General features: G+C 34.1%; 1 protein-coding gene across 1 annotated transcript in view; it reads left to right on the forward strand.

Moving 5' to 3' along the window:
• LOC149484819 (uncharacterized) overlaps nt 1-13,367 on the forward strand; it is a 217,461-nt gene that overhangs the window by 115,473 nt on the left and 88,621 nt on the right. The window lies entirely within an intron of this gene.

A 13,367-nucleotide genomic window follows, 5' to 3' on the forward strand; every position in this document is an offset into this window, starting at 1 on the left:
TTAGTCTCTAGACGAGGTTTCGGTACATTCGTTTGATTGCTAACTTATGGCTTAAATAAATGTTACTAAATTGAAATTTATTTGGGTTTTACGAGCTCGGTGCCGTTCGTTTAAGTCAGGGGTTTTGTTTTATTTTTTGTTTATTGATTGCTGAATTCTTGTGACTGTTTATGTAACGTATAAAAGATGAGACTGTTTGACAGTCACGTATAAAAGCGTATCTTATTAATCAAAAGTAAAGTAAAATAAAATCGAATCAAAACATTGTCGTATTCTCAAAAATCCGTCGTAAACAAGCTTATTCCTACCATTGTTTCATTTTACTATGTAGCATTCAGAAGCACATATCCCAAGAAATGAAACGTACTTCAAAACAAAATTACGGCACCACATCGCGCAAGTTGGGAAAATAAATTCAAGGAAGTCACTCGTGTAACTCTCATTTGAAGTTAACTACCCTCGAAAATAGTTGAGAGAACTGTGTTGGCGGTTCGCCGACGTCCAGAGTGATTCCAAAACTCCGCATAGTTTTATAGTCTTGATAGGTAAAAATTGAGTTTACTAAACAAGAATTTGTCGTCAGGATTCGTTAAAAGTTGAAGATTTGAGCTTTTTAACAAGGACGCGTCTTCAGACGCAATAGTTTGAAGTGTCCTCTTGGTATGGATAACTTTGATGCATCGTTATGTTACCTGAAGATAAATTATAGAATGGATATGAGAATCGCATATCATTATTTTAAAGAAGTCTCTGGAGCGTAGATAGAGTAGTAGCGTAGATTATATTTTGTTTACATCGATTTCTAACTAAGTATCTTTTTCTACTGTTCACTAATGATTGAAAGGGATGAATTATTTGTATGCTATTATATTATTAACCTTATAATGATTTAGAAGATACTGTTAATTAATAAAATGTTATAATCTTTATATATAAAAATGAATCGCAAAATATGTTGGTAAGCGCATAACTCGAGAACGGGTGGACCGATTTCGATAATTCTTTTTTTATTATATTCCTTGAAGTACCAGGATGGTTCTTATGTAGAGAAAACGTAAATATTATGTACCACGGGCGAAGCCGGGGCGGACCGCTAGTATACTATGTAAACGTCTTTATAAATATATTTAACTCTTTCTCCAGATTTCTATACGTCTAGTATTTATGGTTTCCCAATCTAGCTGCAAACAGCTGGAAACTTGTAGTATTTGATCAAAACGAGAGTTCAAGAGGAATCAAATTAGCAGTACCAGGTAAAAGAAGCCTCAGCTCAGTACTTCTTTATCAAACTTATTCTCAGCCAACACGTAAACTTGGGAACTTTAAAAATTCAAAAGCATTGAGAATCCAGGAAAATCGCTGTCGAACTGAAAATTCTTTTCTGCGCACCCTTAAAACTTCACACAAGAAAACTTTTGTGTTCTCCAATATCGAGTGTTCATTGAATAGTTCTGCATGCATAGTCTTTGTTAGATATTGTTGCTTTTTGTTAAAATGCGACGTTATAATCCCCGCTTTGTCGTAGTTTTGTGTGAAACGTGTTTCGACAATGCCTCTTATTATTTTACTCGTTTATAAGTGCATGTGCTTCTAACATACAGACTTCGGTGTGTTACGAAACTCTTAAAGAATATACTTTGACCTTTAAAAACACAATTTGTAGAGTAGGTATTGAAAATTGATACGTTAAGGTCGGAGGTAGAAGATCTTGAATCGGACAATTAATTATATTCTGATTCACTGATAATTTGATTAATTAGGCCTTGACTTCGTTGGAGTAGCAGATAAAAAGGCGCATCTTATATGTGCCATTTAATACTGTTCCCTCAATTATATTAATTTAGACCATAGATGACAAAAATTATATTATATTTCGCATCATTCGTTTGCGCGATGCGTGTATGCAGTATGCACACATACAAATAAATAAAGCCTAGTACACATGCAGTTCAATACAAAACAGAATTGTACATTATAATATATGAAATACGAGTTTCTTTTGTAGACCATACCAAGCAAAGCGTCTTATAATAACGTCAAATTCAAAACAGAATTTGATTGGAACTGAAGTGATCAAGGAAACTAATTAATTCACTGATGTATATTACTTGCTTAGAAGTAGTCGAACTTTATTGTGTATTTTTATAGAAGCAATTGCTTTGTAATTATATTTTGTGGTTTCTTCGAAACGAGTTCAATTTTTCAATAAATCATCTTTCTCGCCGTTGGCTTGTCGCTTTTGAATATATTTTTATGTCTATTTATAACCAAAACAGATCAAAAGAATATGAGTATTACTTATTTCATAAATAAAAAAACATAACGTAATAAACAGTACCTATACTTGTGTAATTTTCGTTTTACGTACCATAAATACAATACTAAACAATTTACAGACCAGACAAATGCTAAGCTGTTCCTCTCCACATTAAAAACAGCATTGACCAGTAACACCAAGATACATAACGCCAACGTTAATAACAACTTCCATTCCATTAAGGTTATAGCAGTGCTATTTCACAAGCAATTTCACTGGTACGAAAACGTAGAAGACAAAGCGTTTACATAAACGTACTGCAACTGTGTAATGGAGCCTCAGCGTGAATTCAACGCCTTAGAGCGCACGACGTTCACCGGCGTGTTTATTATTACAGCCCTAAGGCCGCCATTCACGGTGCGACGCAGCGAGATTTGAATGACTTATGTATGCGTGGGGTGGATAAATGTAAACTGGTTTTATTTTGTTTTTTTGTTTGTCTCTTTTAGTTAGGGAGACTAAAGCGGTATAATATTATACGCAACTGTGCATTATTTCTGTAATATTATCGTCTTAAATGGATTTTATAATTCGATCCCCTAAATATATTATTGTTACGATATTCATATCCCAACATTCTTAAATTCAAAATCACAGATACAAAATATGATACATAGAAAACTTGATATAAAACCTAAGGTTCCTAGTAGAGGTCCGCGCCACGCCGGCGTGCCGCCGCCGAGAGACCCCGGCGCGCCGCCGCCGCCGCCGGGTCACAGAAAAATTGGCGCCGAGTTCAAATTTTGCGCGCGAACCATGTGTCACGCACGCGTTGTTGTCTACAACACGGCGGTTTTACTCCAAAAGCTAGCCAAAAAACACTCCAATAGATTTATTGATGAGGATGACGACGTCGCTCAAGAGTGTTGGAGATATTTGGCTACGGCTAACCCTTCAGATTTAGGAGATGTAGAGGACAACATTCTTAAGTTCTGGGAACAAAAAAATTGCTTCTATCTATCTCAGCTACAAGCACGCCAAATGAAAGGGTTTTTTCTGTAGCTGGGCTAGTCTTAACTGCGAAGAGATCGCGTCTAAATCCTGCAAAAGTTAACAAAATTATTTTTATCCATGATTATTATAAACATGATTTGTTACAAATCAGTAACATTCATTGATATGCAGACCTATGCAAACACCTCAAAGGAAAGCCTCAATGAGAGTCGAAACAAACTTGTGTCTGAAGTCGAGTCTTCTCTCCAAGAAGTCTCGGATTGGGGCGAACTTAATCTTGTCGAGTTCAATCCCCTAAAGACACAGGTTTGCGCGTTCACCGCTAAAAAGACCCCATTTGTCGTAGAAAATCGGTTTAAGAGTACTCCCCTTAGTATATCGCTGAAAATCGGAATCCTCGGAGTTGAAATCTCGAGTGACGTTCAATTCCGCAGTCATTTGGAAGCGAAGGCTAAATTAGCCTCGAAAAAACTTGGTGTGTTCAGTAGATCGAGACAGTACTTCAAGCCGGCCCACCGACTTCAGCTGTACAAGGCCCAGGTGCGACCGCATATGGAGTACTGTTCTCATCTCTGGGCCGGAGCCCCACAGTATCAACTCCTTCCTCTTGACCGCATCCAACGTCGAGCAGCTCGAATTGTCGATGACCGTAGGCTTTCCGATAGGCTCGATCCACTGTCAGTGCGAAGAGACGTTGCGTCTCTCTGTATACTGTACAGAATCTACTATGGGGAGTGCTCTGAGGAATTTTTCCACCTTTTACCAGCCACACAGTTCCACCACCGGACCACACGCCGTTAAAACCAGTTCCATCCGCACCATCTGGATGGTTGGCGCTCCACCACTGTCCGCTTCACCCGCAACTTCTTTCCGCGTACGGTGAAACTATGGAACGATTTGCCACCTGCGGTGTTCCCGAACAACTACGACATTGGGGCCTTCAAGAAAAGATTCTTATTTGTCCATAAAAGGCCGGCAAAGCACCTGTAACACTTCTAATGTTACAAGTGTTTATGGGCGGTGGTGACCACTTAACATCAGGTGGCCCACCTGCACCTTTGCTTGCTCTGACATAACATTGCCAATAAAATTATTGGCAATGTTTATAATTATCATCTTCATCACTAAATAGTTAAGCTAAGTACTTGATTTTAATAAAAATATTTTTTTTATTAAACTTAAAGAGTGATTTTTCTACTGCCCGCCCACCCCCTAATAACTTTAAAAATAACTAGCCCACGCCGGCGACGCCGCGCCGCGCCGGGTGCCGCACCCGGCGCGCCGCCGCTGGGCTTTTGGACTGCGGCGCGGACCTCTAGTTCCTAGTGACCCATGTTGACAGAAACATACCTACACGTTTCTAGAAATCGTCATGAAATAACTCTATTAGCTCATCCTCTATCACAATTGCTTCATTTTCCTTATTTCCTCAAATTATTATTATAGATATCATCCATTTTCTTTAATGGTAGTCTATAGTATATTTTTATGGTATAGTTAGTATTGACAACCCGTATATTACATGTAAATTATAAACAGTATACCTATACTGTTTTTAACCCATTGACCACCGAGCGCCCCGATCGGGGCGCGACACAATAGATTATCTATTGAGTTAAAGAAAAACGTAAACATATGCACCGTTTCATAATGTAGCAAAAATGTATTAGGCTATTGTTTTTATTACACGACTCATAAAGGAATGCATTGTTTTGAGGAACCATTTTTTGTATGTGTTATTTTTATAAATGTGATGTTTACGTTTTCCCACTATATCTTCTTTCTTCTTTTAATAACACATTAGAATAAACTTGAATAAATTGCCTAAATATGTTAATGAGCAAATTCTGGTTGGAATTTGCATGTGGTATCAAGTTGCCTTAATTTTTAGATTGTAACTAAAATAAGGACCTTATTCGCTACCGAATATATTTCTGTTGATGTATCTTTGATCACGAATCTTTGAAATAAAGATGCAAGTGAGCGGTTTAATTGTAGCCGTGTCTTCAAAGCGAATGTTTTTATAAGCAAAGTAGAAAGCGTTAAATAGAACCATCCTGAAAGCTTTGTCATTAAACCATTATATTATTTCAGTATATATTTGTTTTGTCTAGGTAACGTTAGTATTCCCTATGTTTTACTAGACGACAGTTCTGTTTCCGCCCGACTTGACCTGCAAAAAAATAGAACCTATTTTAATGAGGAATTATTTGAGCGACAATTATTTTCTAAACTCGAATATTTTTAAATTCAAACCAATTTGAATTGCTACTTAAATTTGAATTAGAATGTTGGAATTATATGCAAAAATAATTAATTATGAGTATAGTCACTCATTTGATTTTAAGCAGGTAGGTATAAAATAACCGCCACCCGTGAATATCTGTTCAGTCCTATTTTGCTTTGTGAACAGTGCACAAGTATTAGAGAGAACATAAACAGTATTATAGAGGATGAAGTATATTATTTAATGCCCTAACCTCCTACATAGAATGTAGGTAGAGCAGATGCTATTTCCATCCATATAACTGATCAATTTAACGAGCAAGCTGCATTTTGATCTCCAATATACTAGAACTTTCTTAATTAGCATTTACCAGGAAACAAGAATTATTCTGTAATCTTCTCTTACCAACCTCCCTTCCTGGAAATCAATCGAATAGCACATATTAACTCTCAGAACACATTAAACTAAAATTCATGAGGTGAAATCTTTTTAAACAACTTTATATAATTAAACATATACCTAAAAGAAACGTATAGGTATTAAGGACATTTCACACTGGCTTTCAACAAACTTGACAGAAATATATTATTCGGTAGAGTTATTACGTCAAGTAAAGGGCGGTGTGAACATGCCCTAATCGGATTATATTGGTTGACGGTAGATGGTAATTGAACTCTGCGTCAGCTCAAATGTATGTTATTAGTTCAAGACGTAGGTATCAGGTAAGGCGTAGAATTACATATGAACATAGCATAGGAAGTATGCTTTGTGCATTGTATGCCAAGTATTGGATGATTTACTCGGCATGCGCGACGTCAAAGAATATCCGCTTTGCATTTTTAATATCATGAGCATAAACAAGAGTTAGTAATATGCGTTTGTTTTATTTTTCACAAGTCTTAGAGCGTATACGCACTATGCGGGTAGCCGCATTGCGGGTAGCCGTCCGGCTGACCGCAAGCACAATTATGTACGTAATATTCATTTCTATGCGCACTGCGATGCGGCTACCGCAGACCGCACAGTGCGCATAGAAATGAATATTCCGTACATAATTGTGCTTGCGGTCAGCCGGACGGCTACCCGCAATGCGGCTACCCGCATAGTGCGTATACGCTCTTATAAATAAAAGTATTTTTGATAGTTTTATTTTTTCGTTTTAGGGCAATGAATGCTGTAAACTAGACTATTAGCGTATTAAATTTGATAAAAAAATTGTATATTCCCAAATAGCAAAGTGTATGTAACATTTAAACCTGACTGTAATGCTAGTTATCAATTCACGTTTAAACGAACACTGAAAAAAAATCATAATCAAGTTTAAAATTACTGGCTGCTAATTATACAACAAACTTAATAAAATCATAGAAAATCATTCAACGATATGATCTAAGCAACCTTCTAGGAAAAAATCACATTGGAACGAAACTCCTAGTACTAACCTGTTATAGCTTACAGAATTAATTATCTTCAATCTATCGATTTAATTGCTGTAAAATATATTAAAACAAAATGCCATCAAACTGAATTAATTTGGTTATAGCTGTAAAGTTATTTATGTAATAGGTTTACAGCGAGTGTTGTCCCGAAGGGATACGAGCCTGGGATAATTGCTTTATTTGATAAGGGCATTAGGATTATCCTTACGTAACAAATATGAACTGATTGAAATAACTTTGCACATAAAACTGGAAGTGTATGCGTGTTTTATGTTTTCGGGTCTATGCTGCGCTTATAAGAGTATAAATATTCTATTTAGTGTACTGTATACAATGATTTTAGCTTGTTTGAGGCTTAATAATTGACGCAGCTAGGTACCTATGTGTTGTAATAATATCATAGTGCAAACACATTATTTCATTAATAAAATGAATAAATTAAAATACTTATACCTATTTTACTTTTGAGAATATCTCAGACAAAACATTTCATATATTACTAGCGGTCCGCCCCGGCTTCGCCCGTGGTACATATGAAAAATAGATGTTGGCCGATTCTCAGACTTACCCGATATGCACAGAAAATTTCATGAGAATCGGTTCACCCGTTTCGGAGGAGTATGCAGACTAACATTGTGACACGAGAATTTTATATATAAGAAGAAGATTATCCATTTAATTTGTAATTGGTTAGCAACATATATTTTCAATTTCACCTTATATTATTTTGTAATAAGAATGTACTCGAAGTCCAATTGAATATGATTGCCTAATTTATCAAGTTTTATTGATATAAAACAGTAAAATTTTGTATGTTATTTATTATATTGAGATACGTACCTACTTACCTTTACATATTTCATATACATGCTTTTAGTAATTATTAATTCAATATATTTTTCTTGTAGATACACATAGCAAATATGATAATGATAAAAGATTTAATGTTTATAAAATGACTAACAAAAACAAATAAATAAAGCCCATTAACGATCTACGAGTAAACTAAGAAAAAAATACAAAAAATACATTTGATCTCTTTCCAGTGTATTATTATTAAATGGCTGCCTATATTATTAAAAAGAGAAACAGTTCCTTAATTGAAAGCTTTAAATTGAAAGAAACCTCATTGAATACATTGCTAGCAAGTATAGGTACGTCTGAAACATTTGGCCAATCACAATCAAGTCTTGTCGTTAGGCAAAATTGTTGCCGGTGTAAGTTGTAATTTTTTACAGAGTTAACGAGATCCCATTTGGTAAATTTAAGCTTATTTCGAAGTTAAATTGGAAATAATAAAGACTAGAACGATTTTATTTCTACTTTAGAAATTGTCTCCGCCGTGTTTCGTGTTTTAATAAGCGGTTGTATTAATTAATAAAATTTGAACAAATTACAGAACATTTTCAAAGACTACATAGTTAGATGGGACTTTTTCATTAATCTGATATTTTGTGAATATTGGATATATTAAAGTTTTAATTGTGTTTTGATTTGTTTGGTGTGATCTGTATTTTATTTAAGTCAGAAAACTTTGTCTTCACTATATGATTTCTAAACGCACCAGTATCTACTTTTTACGTTTCATAATTTTTGCTCTTTCACAAACTTCTTCTGCTTTAAAAGAATAAATGCATCGTTTGACGTTATAGAGGTAACCTTTATAACAACGGGATAACCTTGTCCATAATTCTACTTTCTTATCTATGTAGGGATAAATCTCAACAAATTTAATGCTCTAAACCGTTTAAAATGTTCATTAAATTCAATAATCCATTCGACCATTTGGCTTTTAAAGGCCGATATGTCATTCGTTCAGTGTGCCTTATCCCTAGCCTATATCGTCTTTGGCACAGTGCCAAACGTCACAGCCACACTTTATTACCAATACGCGCTTACTGTATGCGAATGGCCTAGCTTGGAGTCAAAATAGTCTTGGTCTACACGGTTAGTGTGTACTCGCCTTTATGTTATTGTTCAGTGTGGTTTATTGATTTGCTGTTTTGATGATGCTTTCTCTCGAATATTTAGCTAGACTTTCCCTTGATCGTCTGATGTAAGACTTTTGTCACATGAAGACATCCTATTGTTTTATATTAGGTCTTCGCGCGTGGCTCACCCGCGTTGTAGAAATCTTAACAAATTATATAGGTACTGAAACCTTCCCCTTGGATCACTCTATCTAAGCATACAGTCACACAGACGTTGGAAATCGAATTTATTTTATACTATGTAGTAATATAAAACATTCAATTTCTATTATAATACGAATATTATGTTCTATTACTCTAAAAATATAGTTGAAACTGATAGTAATGTTTTATAGCATAGTAGTGGTCCGCCCCGGCTTCGCCTGTGGTACCTACATAATTTAAACTATCCTATCTCTCAAGTTGGATCGAACTGCACATGGTGTGCGAATTTTATTATGATCGGTTAGGTGGTTTAGGAGTCCATTGAGGACAAACACTGTGACACGAGATTTATATTATGTATTAAGATTGTCAATTAATAATAATGCTTATATAAACAGTACTATTCTCAGATATTTGAATGTTATACAACCTTTGTTCTGTCGTCTCTTAACAACAAAACCCCATCTAACAACTGCCAATACAAACTAAAAAATAGTGACAAACTAAAGCCATATAAGTTATTATCTGGTTATAAATCATGAGATCTCGTCGTTCAGTCGCAGGTCGTCCAAGAAATATGGTACGTGCTCCAGGATTTATTTATGAGCCGGCAATCGTGGGGAAAATTGACTTTTCGACAAAAATACACTGAACTCAACTATACTGTAGATGATTATCTGTGTCGTGTGCTTTATTAGGTATTGTTAAGTTTAGAAGCTTTGTTATTACTCGCCTATATATTTATAGTCTAAAGTATATAAATATATAGGTAAATATTCATAATGACTTAAATTAAATGTATTCAAAACCGCTAAAACAGTAATATTGCGACACGAAAGTGAGTTTGTCCGAATTCCCAAAATAAAATTAGAATCATATTGTTTAGGAAGATCTACTTCATCAAGTATTAAATAAACTAATAACTAGATGCACAGAAGTTGATATGTTAGCAAGATAAAATGAATGTAGAGTTTCAGGTAACTTTCTGTTAAGTAATTTTGTATGACTGAGGAATAAATATTTCAATAACATAAGCTCACGTTTATAGGTTTTCCGGCTCATTATTTAGAGTCAGGGAATGTTAGAGAAAATAATTAAAACATTTTGCTAAATATAAATAAATGACAGTTATATTTACGGCAGTTAATTTTCTTCATTTAAAATTATTATGATTCTTCATAATAATTTAGAGGTTAGAAAAACTTAATTAAAAACTCCCTAGGTAGTTACCATTCTTAATGTGTATAATGTATAAAAAAACAAGTTAAGATGCAAATAAATCACACGTAAAGCAAACACAATACGACATTTATTCATAAAATTTTACATCATAATCGAAGCTCGTCTTAAAAAGAATAAGTAGCCCTAACTAATTCTGTAGGACAAAGTTTGTCGTGTCATAAATTTTTGTACATAATGTTCTCGACGATTCTATCTGTATTTTTTATCGGTGAAACTTCGGAAGTTCATAATAAATTCTCTGAGGCGTAGGCTTTTTGCTGATGTCCATGTCTTGGTAGATACTTTATATACCTGGTATATTTTGATACGCATGTTTCATGAAAAACCTAGAATGCATTAATTTTATATCGTTCCTTAAAGAGGACGCGTGGTTTTTCCTAGAACTACTTGTTAAAATAACAAAGATACATAGACAAAGCTTAAAAAAACGAAACTCATAATATTATTAATTTTATGCACATGGTCCAGTTAAACGTAATTTTGATGACGTTATAGGTCACACAGAGAGCCTGGAATCTACGTTGTAATATATAGCTCAAACTAAGATCACCAATTTGTACCAAAATATAGATTAATAAATCGCGATTTCATCTTTCTGCCATTAACTTATCTGGGACGGATATTACGCGAACCATTAAGTTTATCCACAAATAGCTTTATACCTGTAAAACTAAAATTAGTGGACAATATTTTTTATTCGTTCCTTTATTGTCTTGTTATAAGTCCTGTGATTGCGGTGCGGTACTTTGAGGGACTATATTTCTGATATTATCTGGTAATAAAGTGAGCTTTATGAGGAAATCTCAGTTATTTCCAATTTAACTTTGGCAATGTGGATTCCGTGACAAGGTACGATTCAAATGTTAGTTTTAATTTGAGAAGTCTATTTTGTGAAGCACGCAAATCGTAGTTTATGGTAATCTAGCTATCTATCGCTGCTTTACCCGTTCTACCAGCATAACATCTGTTCCTGATAATTTACATTTACTAATTTATATTCTTTCGGTTTTAATTTTATGATAGGAATAAACCAATATCCTCCTATAACATTATCAAAAACCTTACCGTAAATCAATAAACATCCAGATAATTATTATCTTTTTGACTTTTATAGTCTTAATATCGGCACGGCCGTCAAAATAATAGCAATCTTTCTTCAAGGTTATACAAACATTTTGAAGCTCTATGTACCTATTTAGGTATAGCTATAGGTACTTATATACTCGATCCCAATCCATCACATTTGGCTTAACTTAGCAAATAGTTCCAAACTCAAGGGATACTTTTAAAGTTTCGGGCCAACTTGCGGTTATCTTATTAAGTTAAGAACATTCCTTTGTTATATTTTCAAACAAAATCCTTATTATTTTCTTCAAGGGCTCTAGACTGGATTTTTGGATATAATTGCAATACCCACTTTTATACTTTTAGCGTAATAAGATTACGATTATGTTCGCACTTCTAAATGGTAAACCTTTTTTGTATAATTTTATAGAAACAAAATTGAATATTAATGTACATCACAAACTTAATTCATAAGGATTTGAAAGCTCGGAAATTTGCGTGCGTTTAAAAATACAAACATACAATCCAAAACCATAGTTCAAATATTTTTGTTTAACTATTACTAAATACAATTTAGGTACAATTTAATTTAAATACAATTTAGGTATAGTTAAGGTAATTTTTATTTTTCCTTTTACAAATTCCTATTCAAAATTCTAGTAATTCACACCAACTACTAAACTTTGAAATCCATAAAACATCCAACCAACACTTAATCCGCACCCTTTTTACAGGCAATTGTTTTCAAAGCATAACTTAAACCAGTCTTTTATGTTTTGGCAACATCACAGCGATAAAAGCATTCAAGCAAGTTGTAAAACTCCGCGGAATTGTCCTCAAATAACACTAAAACGTAGTAACACGTACACTGTTACGTCTTCATGTACGGTGATATGATAGGTCTTTAGGTGGGTGTGCCAGTGTGTAGCGATAACTCGCTTTCATATATTTATTTATTGAAAAGCTACTGGAAGTTTTATTGTACTAGGACTGAATTTCTTCATGTATTTGGTTATAATCCCTACTAATATTATAAATGCGAAAGTAACTCTGTCTGTCTGTCTGTTACTCAATCACGCCTTAACTACTGAACCAATTTGCGTGAAATTTGGTATGGAGATATTTTGATACCCAAGAAAGGACATAGGCTACCTTTTATTGCGAAATATGTACCACGGGCGAAGCCGGGGCGGACCGCTAGTAATTAATATGTGAAAGTATGATATGAACATTTTCCGCTTTAGGCCTTGGAATCTAAAAGCTGCTACGACAAAGAGCAAGCTTCCTTTTTAAATAAATGGTATGTTATAAATATGATTAATGTACTTGATATCTTATAGAGATAGGTCTCACAGTAATTTGTATTTTAATTAAAATTTTATGTGACCTATTTCTTCCAGGTGTGTTTTTATTATTATTATTATAAATCTTAGCTCTCAGTATACGCAAATCTTTACACGAATTGTTCAATGTCACAGTGTTGCGTTAAATGCTAAACACGGTCCTTTAGAGGCGAAATTTAATTTTATCCTAATTACTGTGTAACTATAATTAGGTACTTGGGCATAACTTTACATGTTAATGTGGGGGATAGATTTGTGAATTTTGATACCTAGATGTTACTCGTAGTTACGAATTAAGTTGTAAAATTTGTAATTTAATTTCGCAAATTAAAGATTTAAACAATCTGTTTTTATATATAATATTTATTTGATCTTTGTTTCAAATTTATATTTTCAAAAATATATCAGATTTTACTTAAAAGTAAGACTTTGCCATGTCGGCTATTTATTCTATGTCAAATCCATATGAAGTGAAAGTGATGGTACAAAACAACCATAATTGGCCGGTTGTGTATCATCACAAAACAATTATACTACGTCTAGTTTATTTTCTCTCCTTTGTCTCTCCTTTACTCGTAACTTATGCGTGTTTTGCATCTCTATCTAACAGAGCAAATCTAACAAATAATGACGTTGAGTTACAGG

This window comes from Colias philodice, chromosome 11 (genome assembly GCF_061535455.1).
Source record: "Colias philodice isolate Cphi_HAF_F1 chromosome 11, ilColPhil1 Martin Lab GWU primary, whole genome shotgun sequence".
Classification (NCBI taxonomy): domain Eukaryota; kingdom Metazoa; phylum Arthropoda; class Insecta; order Lepidoptera; family Pieridae; genus Colias; species Colias philodice.